Genomic DNA, 16429 nt, shown 5'->3' with positions numbered 1-16429 from the left:
GAAATTTTAATTCAAATTCCATACTCTTTTAACGCATATCCTGAAAATAAAATGATTCCTTAGTTTGACTTAGTTTAAAAACAACATTTTTCCATTGAAAATAAGCACAGGTGTTTATTTAAGTTTTTCTATATATATAGCAATAAAATTGTAAATGAACGGGGAATCTAGTGTTAATCATGATTGATTCTTCATCAACCACCTTGATTACGCGGGGAGAAAATGAAAGAAACGATTTGGACCGATCAACATCCGGGTTCCTTTTGATTTTCCGTCTTGATGGCGGCTCGGCAACTCGTTACTTTACTTGGGGCATGAATATAGAACGAAGGGGAATGCCACGAAGGTGGCTTCAACCGTACATCCGGACGATATAAATGAGAAGTTGAACTTCCTTGGTAGCCGCTATTAAAGTTCATTTAGCTTCGACGTAGCCTCAACCCTTGATTGGAAATCCTTGTTCAAATGTACAAGAATTTCTATCCATATTTGTCTATTAAAATTTCAGCTAACAGAAGAGAAAGATTTTGAAAAAATTTCTTCTTTTAAAACTAAAAGCAAAGTTTAAGGAACCGATAGTTCAGGTTTCCGATGAAAGTTTCTTTCCAAGGAGAAAAGTTTTCAATCCTGGATCGCTTAGATTAAAAAGGAAATGGGTCGCTTGGTTCGAAGTAAGAAGCTTTCTTTATCCTTTAATATCCCTGAACGTTGGCTGAAAATGAGAAAGGTACGGATAATATGATAAGAAAGAATAGTTTCTCGTTCGTATAACTTCGGAAAGGAATTATCTTTCGGTCCGTGCACTCGGCAGGAAACCTAATTTCAGTCTTCCTGTCATGGGAATGTGCGCACCCTGTATCGCGTTTTATAAGAAGAATTGAATGGCAGTCTAACGAGTTTCTTCGATTCGAATCGTCAAGCTATTGCATAAGAATATTAATAAAGTCAATCAAAATAGCAATCAAAGACTTAATTCTTAATTAGAAAAGATGAAATTAGAAATTACTTTCAGAGGAAAAAATAATCGTCAGATAAGGAGGCGACATTAAAGCTACAAATGATGGGGCACCATGTCGGATGAACCAGAAACGGTGAAAATATGGGCAAAAAGCTATATCCACGCCGAAATATCGCTACAGTTGAACGTGAGGAGAAAATAAATAGAATGAGTTTATTATTGTCAGCTAAACGAGGAGGAAGATGCGAATTCGTGAGATCAATTCGGCGAATCAAGAAGATAAAGATCTACTTAATGATCTGGTTTAATGGCTTTCCCTCGAGCTTGCCTGCATGTGCACAGTTTACCTCACCAAGTATCCCCGATGCTTTCGACTGCCCGTTTTCGGGCAACGACTTGAACGATTTTTATCGTTGCATCCTCCTTCTTCTTTTCTGCTTCCTGGGCGTGTGAGCACCGGTCGTTTCGAGAATGTCCAGTTAACCTTATACTTCGTTACGGAAATTAACGATTCATGGCCGAATTGGTCGCAGAAACTCTCGAAAGGTAACTTGTTAATTGTTACCTTTTCGAAAGATGGCCCCTTCTCTGACTCACGATCCGTCGGCATCACTGTTATTAACGTCGATTCTGTTGCTTCTGGAATTATTAAAGTCATGGAGTGATACCTGTTGATAAATAATTACAATAATGATTTTGCTTGCTAATTACCTGTTATCTAACAAGTATACCAACGGTAATGCAAGGACCTTTAATATTTTTTGAATCGAAGGTATAAAAAACGATAAATCGTTCGTTTTGAATTGATCGATCGAACGGAAACGATGTCGAAGTGTTTGAGAGGACGGTTGGCGGTGTTGAGCCGCGTGCAGACCGCGGCCGGAAAAGCGTGAAAATAGGAAGAGGAAACGAGCGAAGAAAGAAAGAAAAGAAAGGCGGAGAAGTGGAAGTGGCGCGTGGCACTGCCGAATAAGTATCGGATGCCGCCAGATGTTGCGGTGAAGCCAGCTGCTGCACCTCCGCCACTCTTGCCCTCCTTTGCTTTTCCTCGCGGTTTTTTCGAGAGAGCCAAGCAGGTAGATACATTCACCGACCAATGCAATGCTGCTACTTTATGTTCACTGGTGGTATTATCACCAGTCACTTTTTTCCCACTTGTCACTTGTCACTTTTCTCTCCTTTTTATAACAATCCGAAGTTATCGGACATTTTGATATGATTGAAAGTTTGAAACAAACATGATGAACAATTGAAAAACAAAGTTGCATACTTCAAGTAGCTACTTTTTGAAGCAGTTTCTTTCAAATTCCCAGTAATTCTGTTTCGTTATTTCTTCATAAATGAGAAAAGTTTAGTCGACAGGTAAGTTTTAAATTATGTTTGGTTGCGTTTAGACTAGATTGAATAATCGTGACAAGGATAATTAGATTGCGTGACCACGTTGTTAGACTCTTATTACGAAAGTTTTTCGGGATTTGTCCTCCTATTAGGAGAAGGAAATAATACTGAAACAATGCACGGGAAGTTGTAAGGATATACGTGTTTCCTTCCCGGATTTTTCTCGTTAAAATACAAGTATATTTGTTGAGGCAATAATTTACGGAAACAATCTTGATCGTGATTAAAATTTTATAATGAATTACTGTTTAGAAGATTAATGAACATTTTGAATTCATGAATGGAAAATGATACGACTATTCGCGGTACTACTATGCCCGAGGCGCCGGCAGTAAAGACGCTTATTACGGGCACTTTATTATACCCGTAGTAAAATATGTTTGTGCTTTTCATTCGAAGCGCGCAGGAGATCTCATTAGCCACACCATTATTAACAAACTTCGAAAGAACAATAATACCTACTCTGTTTGCAGGGAAAACCTTTTAAAATGATAATTGAAAATTATTGCTCACCTTAAAGCGCACTCTTACACGCAAGGTATATTGTTACATGTACGTCTTCAATCGAGACTGTTATGATTATTTTGATGAAATATTAATATAATAAAGTAATACGATAAAGCTACTTTCAGAAGCAGAAAACCATACAAAATATTTCAAAGATTCCACCACGGCACTGGTAAGAAACCTCGAGCGATTTAATTTATTCAAAAATTAATTGCTACATTTTCTAAAGCAGTCATATAAAACTACATAGTTCCGATAGCATCGAAATGGTTAGAAACAACGCATTCCAACTTTCTACATTGTGTAATAATAACATAGTAACCTAGAAAGTGGATCTAATCTATTATATTTCAGTTGTTTTCCAACGAAACCCCCCCCTGTGCATAATTAAAAAAGCATTTCAAGAGTAGAAGAAGGTATATAAAAAAATTTCTATTACACATAATTTCTTCTGTGTTATCCTTTGAAAATAAACCGACGTGCATACGTATGTTAGCGGTTAGGGTGAGAAAAGAAATCAGAGTAACAAACCTGCAAGCACCGACGGCTGCCCTCGCGGTTCTTCGCCGTCGAAGAACTCGCGTGAAAACCGAAAAGGGACAAGAAGGGAAAGAAGGGAAAGAAAAAGAAGGGCCCTTGAAGCGAGGAGAACGAGATGGGAAGGAAGTGGCGGAGGGGGTCGAAAGCGAATATCCTTCCTGCCAGGGCAGCAAACAGGCAGCTGCTCGGATTTGAGCACGTGCTACCACTGTGCTGTACGATGAGCTGGTCTTAGATAGCCGAGGTTGGTAGGTTCTTGTACACCGGCCTATACGACTGAATACGATTCAGGTAGATGAGGATATTGCATTTTCATATGTCTTTACACGTTCTACTTTTATTCCTATTCAAATTTCTCGCCTACCAGTCGTCGTCTTCATTCAACAATTTACACAGTGAACAATGAACGTGTCGTTCACGGGCCAATGATGAATTTCTTTTTCTATAAAATTTTCTGACGTTCGTTGGTTTGATTTTATGTAGTCAAGTAAAACGTTAGCTTGGATATTCGCACGTGCTTCGTTTCCGGTCTGCTCGCATGGAAAAGCGTCTGACAAAGGTTGGTAGGTTGGTGGGTTGATCGGAAGGTGTTGTGCACCGACCGTCTGAATACGGGTACCAGATATCCCCAAGATGGAGAACGTTCCGTGCATGCATGCGTGTCTCCCTTCGCTCGATTCAAGTACACGCGGGACTTTTCCTTTTCGGCTTAATTCCTGCCGAAGGTGGGCCTTGATTTTGCAATTTTACACCGGCTGACTTTTGTTACCGGGCAACTTTCCTCTACTGTACCGCACGCGACATCAAACGAGGCGATAAACGATCGAATCTGACCGATTATTATAAGAACACGGGCTGATTTTTAATATCATTCAATCTCTTCTCTCTCATAAGCGGTTTCTTTTTCTGTTTCATTTAGGAAAGAAACTCGTGAAAGGATCAAGCTGCTAATTGACCGGATTTTCATCCGTTGACTGAATAATTAAATCTCCAGTGAATCGAAGAACCACTTATCCGATCTGATAACCGTCCTCTCGGCTTATTAATTTAGTAGAAATCTGCAGGTGCTCTCACAGAAACTTGGCTGACGACTGATCCCGCATTCGTGTTACGTGTGTATGTAAACGCGTACGCGTATTAGTCAACATATGCACTCGGCAAGCAATGAAATTTATGGATGAATGGAAACCTAGCCACCTCGCACAAATAGTCCTCCAATTAATTTTATCAATTTAATCGGAATCATTGACGGTAAGACATTTTTTAAATCAAAGTTAAAACTTACGATACTTTATAATGCTATCAGCCGTTGAAAATAAAAATGAAATTCTTTGAGGGTTAATTAATATTATCCGTGGTGCAGAGTGAACGAAAAAAAAAATTTTTAATGAATCTTCATTTTAGATGCGGTCTGCAGAGGTGCGCGACCCATCGGTTAGAATATTGCAAACGATATTTATTAGCCGGTCCTTCGGTACCTGATAATCACGCGACACCTGTTACGACACAGCACTTACTTAATTGGAGGCTACGAACAGCTGCCTACACGACGAACCAATCACGGCGGTTCCCCTGAAATTCTTCTTTACCCGCGACATCCCTGGCGAGCACCTGTTCCAATTCGGAATACACCGAGCGCCGATCCTTGACCAGGATCTCGCGCGAAATGAAAGTTTCCACTGATTGTTGGATTCTGATTTGTTCGATCGACGGCTCCGTGATTTCACAGTCGACTTTATGTAACGCCGATCGAGAAGTTTCTTGAAAAAAAAAACTTCTTATGCAATGAAAAATTTAGAATAAGGGACGAGGGGTGTAAAGTACTTCCAGAAAATTCTGTAGAGCTTCATACTATGAAATAATAATGTGATAGATAAGAAAATTCACCCTCTTTACGACTTATCTCGTTTCAAGCATTTTGTAAATTTCTTATCGCGTTATCGAGGCTGCACATTTCTCAAATTCAACAGACATTTTGCAGCTGCCAAGAGGAATGGAATCTATCCACCGTCTGTGTACGTATCATGCTCAAATATTCGTGGAAGCTGCAGCTAGCCGTCTTCGAGTCGAACGGCATGAACGATGCTGCACGGTGCAGCTGTCAAGCTGCGTGTCTACAAAGAGGACCTCTCGAATTCAACACCGTCCATCGGGATATCATAACACAAATATGTATTCGGAGCGAGGCGGTGCTAGCGAAAATTTTTCGTGATGTTACCTCATCGCTTAACGACGCGTGAGACGCCTGCGCGCGTATTACACCTGTCAGGCCCACCTTTGCCAGAAATTGCTGAAATTCTGTGCCCTGCGATGGGACACCGACGGACCAACCAGCTGGCCTCGTGAGTTCACACGAAATTTCGCAATGTTTTCTGAACGTTTCAAGAAAATCATTTCACTGTAGACTTGGAGCAATCTTTTCAGGAAGATGTTAATAATCAGTAATCGCTGTAATTCGCTGTGATCTTCTAACATGAATTTTCATTTACAGGAGCATTCCGAGAGCGCCGAACCCTAAGGGGAGATTAAAAATCGCTCGAGTAACGCGAGTCCCCGGCATCCGAGTAATTTCTGGCCCATGCGCGCTCGTAAACACGAGGCTCGATAATTCGCGGCACACGTGCCAGCATCATTCGTGAGAGGAAGAAGGAGAGAAGGCTGCAACCTGACAAGGCCTTAAATCGAGCAACCATCTATCGCAGAAACTCGAGACAAAGATAGTTTCGCGAATACCGAGGCGCGTGCTCCTAGTGCATCAAAAGTTCGCTCGATCGAATCGACCAAGATGAAGAAAAAAGAAAAAGGAACAAAAAAAAGGTTGGAAGGTAGCGGCAGATGGTTCTTGCTTCATGGATGCTGCACTCGTCTAGATGCATCACTGCACAACTGTTTGCGGTTTTAATTGTCTATCGAGCACGAGTTTCGAGGTCTGCTTTGTTCAGAAACTTTTTATTCCATTATTGTTACCTCTATTTTCATCGTACTTCAAGCTTCAAATATTTTATGTCATCGAATCATATTAAGATCATTTCTCTGTTCTTGTCTATCGTTTCCGGGACGGTTCACCGAAGATAAAGCGCACGCGTACGCGTACGCGATCTTGTCCTGGTAACCAGCTGTTGGAGTATCTCAGTTCGAAGCTGTCGGTCGTGTCGCATCTCGCGGCCTTCTTCAGATGTTCTACGGTAATGTAAAACCTTAGAGACCGTGGAGGAGGCTGGCACGCGAGCTGACGACACATCGGAATACCGGAAAGGAGAATCGGTCCGAAGTGGGCCATCGGGCTCGGTTTCGAGACCGAGAGGAGCAACAGATGGCACCGACCTTGCGGATGCTGCCTCTTTGCCGCGTTTTTCTTTGTAACCGGCACGTGCCGTACTTCCTCTGCGCTCCTATCCGCGGCCAATCCTCCGACGCGGACCATATTGAACACCGGTTCGGAGCCGGATCACGTCTCCGTTTTCCTGCTTGCCTCTTTCTGAAAAGAGATTTTCCTTTCCTCGATCGGTCAGAGAAAGGAAAAATAAAAAATATCCGCGCCATCTGCGCGTCCGCTTATCCTGCCAGTTGGAGGAAATCCTTACCTGCTCTCACGTTTTGCATTCGACTCGCGCATTCGCTCCACCTTCTGTCGACTATGAATTCGAAAGCAATTATCCCGCCGCGCCGGGTTTCTTCGCTGCGCTTTTTACGGTGACCTTATGGCGCTCGCGCAGAATATGGTCGAATGTAAATTGGAGTAGACGTAGGGTGGTTAAAGGAAATCGTAAAGGAAGAATCTAATCGTTGTGCTTAGATAAGTGGTAGCTTTTAAAAGTTGAACGAACGAACATAATTTTTCCATCGCAGACAATGAAGACTGTTGATGAATCGTACATCCGTGTTAGGTCCTGTTACAAAACATGCGGTGTACTTAAAGTTAACGACCACACGTTATTGGAGATCTCCAGTTTCCTGGTTATAGCAAGCCTATCGTTTTTCGCCATTGATAACGTTCATTCAGTAAAACTTGATAGGGAATGCGAGACGAAGGATGTTCGACGGTGGTTTCGTGTAAATTCGAATAAACGAGCGCGACTGTAAAATTAGACGGTGAAACAAAGCTGATTCGATCGATCTTGATCCGAGGGACTCGTGCCCGACTACAATGGCCTGCTGATAATGATCCGTTGGTGTCGTATTTGCCCGAGTTTTCGATTACTCCGATCGATATCTCCTTCTTGCGGTTTTCTACCGTCCGAGGAGGTTCGAATCCGTAAAGGAACACCTTTCCTTCCTTCGATTCAGTCTTTTCATTATACTTCAAAATATACTTCCATAAACTTTTCAAATTTCTGCCTTTTGACCATCGAAATTGACCCATCACGTTCGCTATCGTTCGAGCCGTCATCGCACCCTCACCCTCTTTTCACGATCAACGCCATCAAAGCACCCACTTAATCCCACCTACTCATCCACTTCACCCGCGCATCCTCTTCAAGCTCTGTTCCCAACGCAAACAGAGTACTGCTGTTGCTCACCCCCCTATCTCTATACGTATGTTGCAGACTCTCATATCTAGGATACCTAGGAGGAAAAAGATAGCTGCGGCGTTCTTATCGATAGCCCGTGCAGTCGCAGGACATCTGTAACTTCCGCTCCTGCGGTCGCCAAGCTGCAACTACGCCGGGTAAATATACCTTCCACGAATCGCGATTGAAACGATAGACCGTTCAATGTTTCTATTATTATCGTAAACCGTGTAAGAGCAAATCAGTCGTCCAGAATGAAGGTAAACGTCGCGGTGGTGAAGGGAAGAGGGTGAGGTCGAAGGGGAAGGCGAAGAAGGGGCAGATGGTAGCGTCTTCTTCGCAGCCAAGTGGCAGCGGGCACGCGCCAACCGAGTCCGAACATCTGCCGTTACTTCCCAGGAGTACAAGAGAACCACCGACTCGCAGGCAACAGGCCATCTTCTAACAGGCAGTCAGCCCGAGTTTCTTCGTCCGTGCCTTTCTCGAGCAACCACCTACCTCACCGTCACCCTCGAACCGTCTCTTCCTCAACTTTTTCCTCTCATTTTTCCCTGATCACCGCGCCTCATCTTCACCGGATACTTTTCAGCTTTACGTTTTCACAGATGTTGCACGAGCGGAGACTAAAATAGCTGATGGAACACCGCTGATCTTGGATCGAGACATCCTTGAACACTTCGGTGCATTCGGGGCGAATCGGTAACCGATACTCGACGAATAATTTATTTCTTCTAAAAGATGAAAATCTATTCACAGAGACGGTGTCCCGTATTCGACAGATGTTGAATATTTCCTTCGTTCCTGAAATTCTCTCCAGCGTTGCTCTTCAACATCGTAATACCTTATTGTGATGTTTCTTGAACACCGTGCAGACTGTTTCTCTATTTCATCGATTTCCTTTTCTTCTTCTCCTCCTTCGCAGATGCAGTTTTTCCTTTATAACATTCACCGGGTCTCGTGCCAGCAGTCATCTCTCCTACCTCCACCCTCCTCTTTTCAAGCGAGACTTTCGATCTTCGCAGATGGCACGTGCTCGCACCACCTCCCTGCTTTTTCTCTTCCTCTTCGATGATCCTTTGTATCTGCAAGAAGGAAATCCGTCGCGATCTTAAGCTCGTCATGCACGACCTGGCTCCATTGTGAGCTGGCACAATGATCCGAGCTGAAAACTCGTAGGGAAGCTGGATCATCTTGGATTCGAAAGTCTCAAGTGGATGATCTATGAAAAAGGTGTCCTTTTTTATTCTTATACCACACATACGATTCGTTACTTATCTTAATTACAAATAATTTTATTATTAATTAGAATGGCAATCAGAGCGATGAAAGAAAATGGAGGAAGGACAATGGTATAGAACGATTCGTGTAATAAATCTCATGTAATTTTTTTTTCTCTCTCTCGAGAACCCGTATGAGAGAGAGACAGCTGGATAAAAGAGGGTCTTCCTGGTCGCGGCTCGATCGTGCCAGATGTAAAGTGAAGGTAACCAAGGAGGAACTCGGATTTCCGATCGAGGTTCCTCCTTTAGTGTGGCCTCCCTTTCCTACCTTGATTGCCAAGAAAGATTTTATTACCCTTATGAAATTGAGCTACCGCAAATCGGCAGCCGTGAATCTTTTACCACTCCAATATACTAAGGCTATTTAACAATCTAGCTCTAATTCCATCATTAATTTCTGATATTAATATTTTCAATTACACATGCAAAAGGAGTAAGAAAAAGAGGCATCAACACACCATGGATAGAATCATTTATAATCTGAGGCTGGATTGACCCAGAATCCACCCATGCTGATGGAAGAGAAAAACTGCGGGGCCAGGATGGTACAGAGGTTGTTTGTCGCTTTTGGAAAATGTTCTCGATTCATTAGAAGGGAACGTGGCGCGTTAACGAGGCCAATAACGGTGCAGGCAGGTGCCACGTGCCGAGGACCACTGTCGGTGGCCATCATCGTACACTTACTTTCTTGCTGTTCGCCAGCAATATTTTGAATGAAACAGTAACACAGGCCCGTTTGAGAAAGCGGATTAATTAAAAGCCCATACGTGAGTCGATGGATGAATTTTTATCGATGGAATACGTCTTGACATCCAACAAGGGCGATCATCGAACTCGGGCACGATCGTTCACTTTCCTTCGGTTGAATCGTACCTCTTCTTGCCCGTTTAATTTCTTTTTCATTAATTTCTACCCGTTGAACATTTTTGGAGAACGACGCGACGTTGCGAGCATTTAGCATAGATCGTTAAATTCTCGTTTAACGATCGTTTTCTCTTCCATTATTTTCAAATTTTTATCATTAATGACGGTAATGGCGATTTGCGATTTCACGCGTCGTTTCTTGGCATTTTATATTCCCCGCATCCCATTGCAGCCTATTTTTTTCTGTCATTTCCTTCGCAAGGAAACCCTCGTCGAAGGCGATGCCAGCTGTTCACCCCTCGGCACGGAAGTAATCCCGGGCTATCGGCTTCCTCTGGGCCGGGAAAAAACGGAAGGTAATCTGGTGAACGCGTTCGGAAAAAAAGAATCCGAATTGATTCGGCGAGACGAGCGTATCTCGAGCGAGGAAAATCCGACCGAGCCACGCTTCCTCGTGTTTTAAACCGATTAAAAGATCGCCAAATCGATCCAGCCTTTCGATTCTCCTCGCTTCATGCTATGATCTTTTTATTCCAGATGAATTTCGACTTCTGGATGCTGGAAACGAGGACCAGGCATCTGTAAACTTTTCCCGGGAGGCGAAGAATGTGCATCTTCTCGGGAGAAACATTTTGTAAACACAGACATTTGCATCAAAAGATGATAATCGTTAAGTCAGCCGAAGATCAAAGAAACACCTGTCACTCCAGAATCACCTGTCATTCGAGACGCGTACGAAACTTATATTTTGACCATAAACATCCAATAATTGTGTTGTCACAGTCACCTTAATAATGTTTCCAAGTGTAAGACAGGCTACAGATGGTAATGTACTCGTTTATGATACAAAGTTGCGGACCGTAGTCCGAACACTCCAATTACAATTTAATAATACATCAATTTCCCGCCTAATTGTAGGTTGATGTTTGGTCGCAGGTGAACATTCAGTCGTAGACATTTCACGCATCTATTACAGTGAAAACTATCAATTATAAACGGAGCAAGTAGCTGATAAATATCGATGATATAATTTCGACGAAATTCCAAATTCGAGAGTTAAACATTTTCCAAGTTGGATAAAAGATCGCTGGGAATTATTTGGCGTATCTACGATCTTCCCTCGCAGGATTACGCAAGGAGTCGTCGCGAAAGGGGAGAGATATGGTAGGAACGTGGAGGAAAGGATTTGGCAAAGATTTCGTGAAAGATTCCCAGAGTATCGAGGAGGGCGTAAAGACGACAGATTGCCGGCTTCGATCGAGACAGTCGAAGGGTTTGCCAGCCGGTCGACTCGTTTCTTTCACTGGCTTTCGCTTCGCTACACGACTGACTCCTGCCCGCGAGGTTTTCACCCTTGCGAGACCTTCTGGAAAGCCTTCACCTTCTCGCTCCCTTCTCTCTTTATTCCCTTACCTTGCAATTTCTATGAAAAGTAAGTCTATCAATTTTTTAGACCCGTATATCACCCTGTGTATCTAATAAGCGTACCACAAGGTAGGCTCAACTGTGGACCTTCTGTTTTTGTAAAGGGTTAATCCATCTTTCCAGAGGCTCTGTCACGAATAATACTCATTTATCGCGTTTCCAGGTCGAAAAAGATCTCGAAAGCGTCTCGACGTCGATGGAACACCTGAAAGGAGGGCACCAAAGGGTGAGTCTCGTGGTTAGATCGGTACGTTGGCCATGATCAGAACACTTGGGAGATTCGGTGGTTGCGTACGGTTTGCAGATAAGAAAGAAGACGCTCCGGGGCAACGGTAGTCGGAGTCGGGGAGGTAGAGGGCGAGGAACAGCTGCGAGACACCCCAAGTGTACGAAGAATCTTTTGAATCACTGACTGGCTGCTGTACGGTTCTCTTGTCTTCCCCCGATCTTCTTCTTCTTCGTCGTCATCGTTGCAACGGTCGTTGCCAACAGTCGATGGAATAGAAGGAACGCTGTTTCGAATCGATTTGCGTTCAGGATAAACTTTGGGGACACCGGAGGGTCGTTCTTCTCCAAACACTATAATGGATCTCTGTGATTTCCTTGTACTCCATTATTTATGTATCACCGTACTCGCGATTAACATTTTATAATTGCAAAACGTGGTTAGGCAAATGTCTATAAGAAGGTTAAATTCTTAAAATCATAGTTCTCTGATTTTTCTATTTTGACGTTGTCCACTATTATAATCGCAATTCTTTTCGTTAGGAATTGTCCTTCGAATCGTTGGTTTTGTCCTGGAGTCATCGACACCTGCCCATACCTGGACTCTTCTAGTTCCCTTGACCCAGTCCTCTTTCTGTTGGAACGACCGTTGCGATTTCACCGGGTCGTTTGCGTAAGGAAGACGATCCATAGGGGAGGATCTAAAATTCAAAAGATCCACCGTCAGGGGTGTTTATAAGAAGAATGAAACGTGTTGGCACAAAAGATGAATTCTTCCTGATGATTAACAGCTACCAAAACACCGAGTACGTTAACGTCTTATACCTACACCAATTCAAAATAATAAACTAAGGTATTGGATTAAAAAATTCACCATTAGACATGGTAGTTTCAATACCGTCGGCATATTAATCTCAATTTTCCAACCGTGAAATATGACAGGAAGTTAATCCAAACGACGTACATCCAGAAAGAAGCCAAGTAACGATAACTCAACAGTCTGTGCTTTTTTTCACCCCTTTCTCGACCGGTGTTCTTCTCCAAAGGAACGTCGGAACCAGGAAAGAGGGAAAAAAGAGGAATAGGGCGAAGAAACTTTGAAAATCCCGTGTCATGCCAACGGCAGAGGGTTGAACAACCCTACGCGAGCCTTTATTAAGCACCGGAGACTTATTCTCGGTGCCAGACGGCGTGCAGTAAAAAGGGGGAAGAGGAAGATCCTGGCAACCCTTTCTCTAGGAAGACGCCAGGTTCTCGCATAGTTTACGACCTTTCCACTTTCGTTTTCCTGCTTTCATCGTTCGTTGCTGCACGGGAACGTTTCCAAGGAATCCGTGAATCGATCGATGCCTCGGAATCGGGTAATCAATGGATTGAAATCGTGGAACGTTCGGGGCGAGGCTTTTATTAGAAAACTTTTATAACTTTTCTTTAAGAATAGATAATTTCTAATTTTAGAATGGAAGAAAGCTGCGCTCACACCTGCAAGCTTTTCCGGTTGGAAAATGAAAGGTGGAAATACGTCCGTGCAGAGTGTTTGCAGAATCTGTTTGCAGAATCCGCTTTCCGTCGCTTTCAGCGTACGCAACATCGAAGCTGATCCAGGATTTTCCACGGGCATCAGTTTTCACCGTACCTGTGGAAAAGGTTCGCCTTCCTCGATTTGCCTTCGACCGCAAATCGTTTTTTGTGTACATCGCAGGTGAACGTTTCGTGGAAATCAAACAAAGATTCTTTTTTGTCTCGACGTTGTATCATGCAAAACACAACTACGACCCCCGAAACTGCACCCCACGAGCCGCGTTCCCCGTTCGCCGATAATCTCCAGAGATTATTTCCGGCAACGCAGGAATAAAGGGACGAAAACCTGTACGTGCTCCACATACGCGTACTGAGTCGTTGGAAGAAGAAGCATCCTTCAAAGATGGCACATGCAGAGAAACAGAGGCTCTTTCTCTCCTCTCTGGGAGCATCTGTTGCATCGTGCATCAACACCACCACCACTGGAAGGCACCATTGCTACCACCGGCCCCGACGACCACCAGGTGCTACCCACCTTCCGTGTCTCCCCATCGTCGTCTTCGAAAAAAACCATCCTCGTACCCCTCCCTCTCTGTTCTGCTCCCTCCTTTATTCCCTGAGATTTCCACCATCTGCGTCTCTGCGCCACCCCTAGTCGCCTCTCCGTCCAACAGCCGTGTGCGACTATAGGAACGTCCTCGTTGGACATCCTCGAAGACTTCTGGCAACCACCTTCTGCCAAGCACGAGACTAATTGTCAGCCATCGTGGCTCGGCTCGAGGTGATTTCTTGCTTCGAACTGGACAGGGTGCTGCGTGTTGATGCAGCAACTGTTGATGGATGCTGTGGTAATCGCGTGGCGGGAAGAGCATCGATTCACACGGAAGTAATGGCTGAGGAGGGGATAATCAGAGCTGGGTGTTAATGGTTAAGTATAGGTTACATCGGTAGGGTGTAATGGCGTTGGTAGAAAAATGGTCGGGAGATTTGACTTTACCTTCGCAAAATCGTTAACCAAATCTCAGCAGGGATGGAACTAGAAAACTGGTCCTTCTTTTTCTATGCATACAGGTACAATGGGCAGCGTCTACCGGTTAGGTTCGTTGGAATTTTCAAAGTTTTCTTCAACGGCGAGAATCGCTAATGGGGGACGAGCCGTTGTGTCGCGAAAAGGGAAGAAGGTGACAGAGCAGGGAGGAAGAGGGTGTGGCACCCCGCATTCTTCCTTAGGGGCCGAGTACAGGTACGTGCCCCATTGTGATTACTTCCCCTCGCGGCGGGCCCCACGAACTATGCAGATTCCCCTTCTTTCCAGAGAAACGCCAGCGCCGGCGACTTTGCACATCGGGCAACACCTGATGAACGCATTCATCGACGGACACGCGATGTTTTGAGAACTCCATCCAGAAGTATCGATCCCACCTTCCTGTCCGTTGACTCTGTCCGCTGACCTGGACTGTCGTATTGTCACTTGGGTAGAAAGTTTCCAGGAAAATGGTACGTGTTTTTAATGCTATGCTGGCTATTCATTTCGCTTTGTGCCTCGACGATGGCTCTGTTTAGACAGGAAACGATGAAGAAGATCCAGACTGCCTTATAATTATATGGATATGGAAGAGGAAAAGCTCAAGATTATTTCAGTTATGGTAAAATTGAAATGGCAAGCTAAGATACGGATTATAACATAATTTCTATCAACATAATTGACGCTTAATCTGCGTACGAATTATAGATCGCAGCCGTAATTACAGCAACAGAATCATTGGAAACGGTTCATCGAGTCCAGCTTATTAGCCCAACGATAAAATAATCGTTGGCAGTTTGTAGACGTATAATTACCTTGATCTCGCTGCAATTACCTTTCGTTATACCTGTCGGCTGTGAGAACAGGTTGCTACTTTGTGGAACTTGAGTATCACGTGAAGACAACGGTATCTCTTCCATTCTTAGTTTCAATATAAAAAGGTCTATCGTTCCAAGAATCATTTATTGCACGAAATATGCAATCTCAAGGTGTTAATGAATAAAAAAAAAAACATAACAGTATTAAGTCTCCCATGAAAGTCTCAAAGCGAGCCAATAACAATCCACCCTATACTATTCTCTATGGAACTGGCATTAAAGCTCCCCTGTTATGTCTGCGAGAGACGAGTTAAAAAGTTTCTGCTTTCACAGCTGCTGCTCTGCTACCCATTGGAAAGTTGTTTATACTTTCGCGAAGCTGTGTACAGTATTATCAGCAAGATTCAGAGAGAGGAGCAGCAGCACGCGAACAGAAGGAAACTCGGGCGACAACTTTCGTAATACAACAGTTCGCGTGTATGTATAAATTCGTTCAGTTTGCACAGGTGATGCAACCGTTCTTATATCTCGTAGAAAATGGACAGATTGTTCGCTGTTCGCGTATTTGGTCACCGTGCTCTCTGTCAGCCCCATTGCTATTGTCATTTCATGCTGCTGCTTTGGGCATGATAAATATTATCCATTTTATTATTAAAATCGTCTAATTTGATTTTCTTCAATATTTTGCAGGTTTTAACTTCATCTTGAGCTCCTAAGAGACAAGGCAAATGGTATTTATCTTCCCCTTATCCAAGAGAAGCCTTTTCTAAGAAGGAGGCAATATTCATCCCGATTACCCATTTTGCTAATTACTCATCTCGTGTAAATTAGGCATATAGTAACTGTGGTGTATCAAGGGAGCCTCATTCCCCTTCGAGGGAGAGAAGGCTAAGGTGTTCGGCAGCGTACAAAGCGTTTTCAAAGGGCTCCACCGAGTGCAGGGGTGTTTTTTTCTCGAGGGTGGATGAAAAGATAAAGGAGTCCTCGAACTAACAACCGGGAAGGTGGAAGAGGAAACGGTGAAGGTAGGTCGCGGGTGCAACGGGTTGCATCTTAAGCCGGTTCCTCGCTCAGGGTTCGGCTGCTCCCACGCCCAAACGCTTCGCGATAATGTAATTCCTTTCAACCCTGGTGAACCTCGAAAACCGTGGGATGTTTCTACTCGGCTTACACCTTTCTTCTTCTCTCGATTTTTCTACATTTTTTACCCTACTATCGGAAGCCCTCCTTACATCCACCTGATGGTTTGGAAACGGTGAACGGCACCGTCCAAAAGTATATTCGTATCGCAACGAAGCAAAACGAGTCGCTTACGTCTAATTGGCTGTTGGTCGAACGAAATTTTGAAAACAAGCGAA

The sequence above is a fragment of the Osmia bicornis genome, chromosome 11 (genome assembly GCF_907164935.1).
Source record: "Osmia bicornis bicornis chromosome 11, iOsmBic2.1, whole genome shotgun sequence".
NCBI classification, from domain to species: domain Eukaryota; kingdom Metazoa; phylum Arthropoda; class Insecta; order Hymenoptera; family Megachilidae; genus Osmia; species Osmia bicornis.
Note: the sequence above shows the minus strand (reverse complement) of the source record.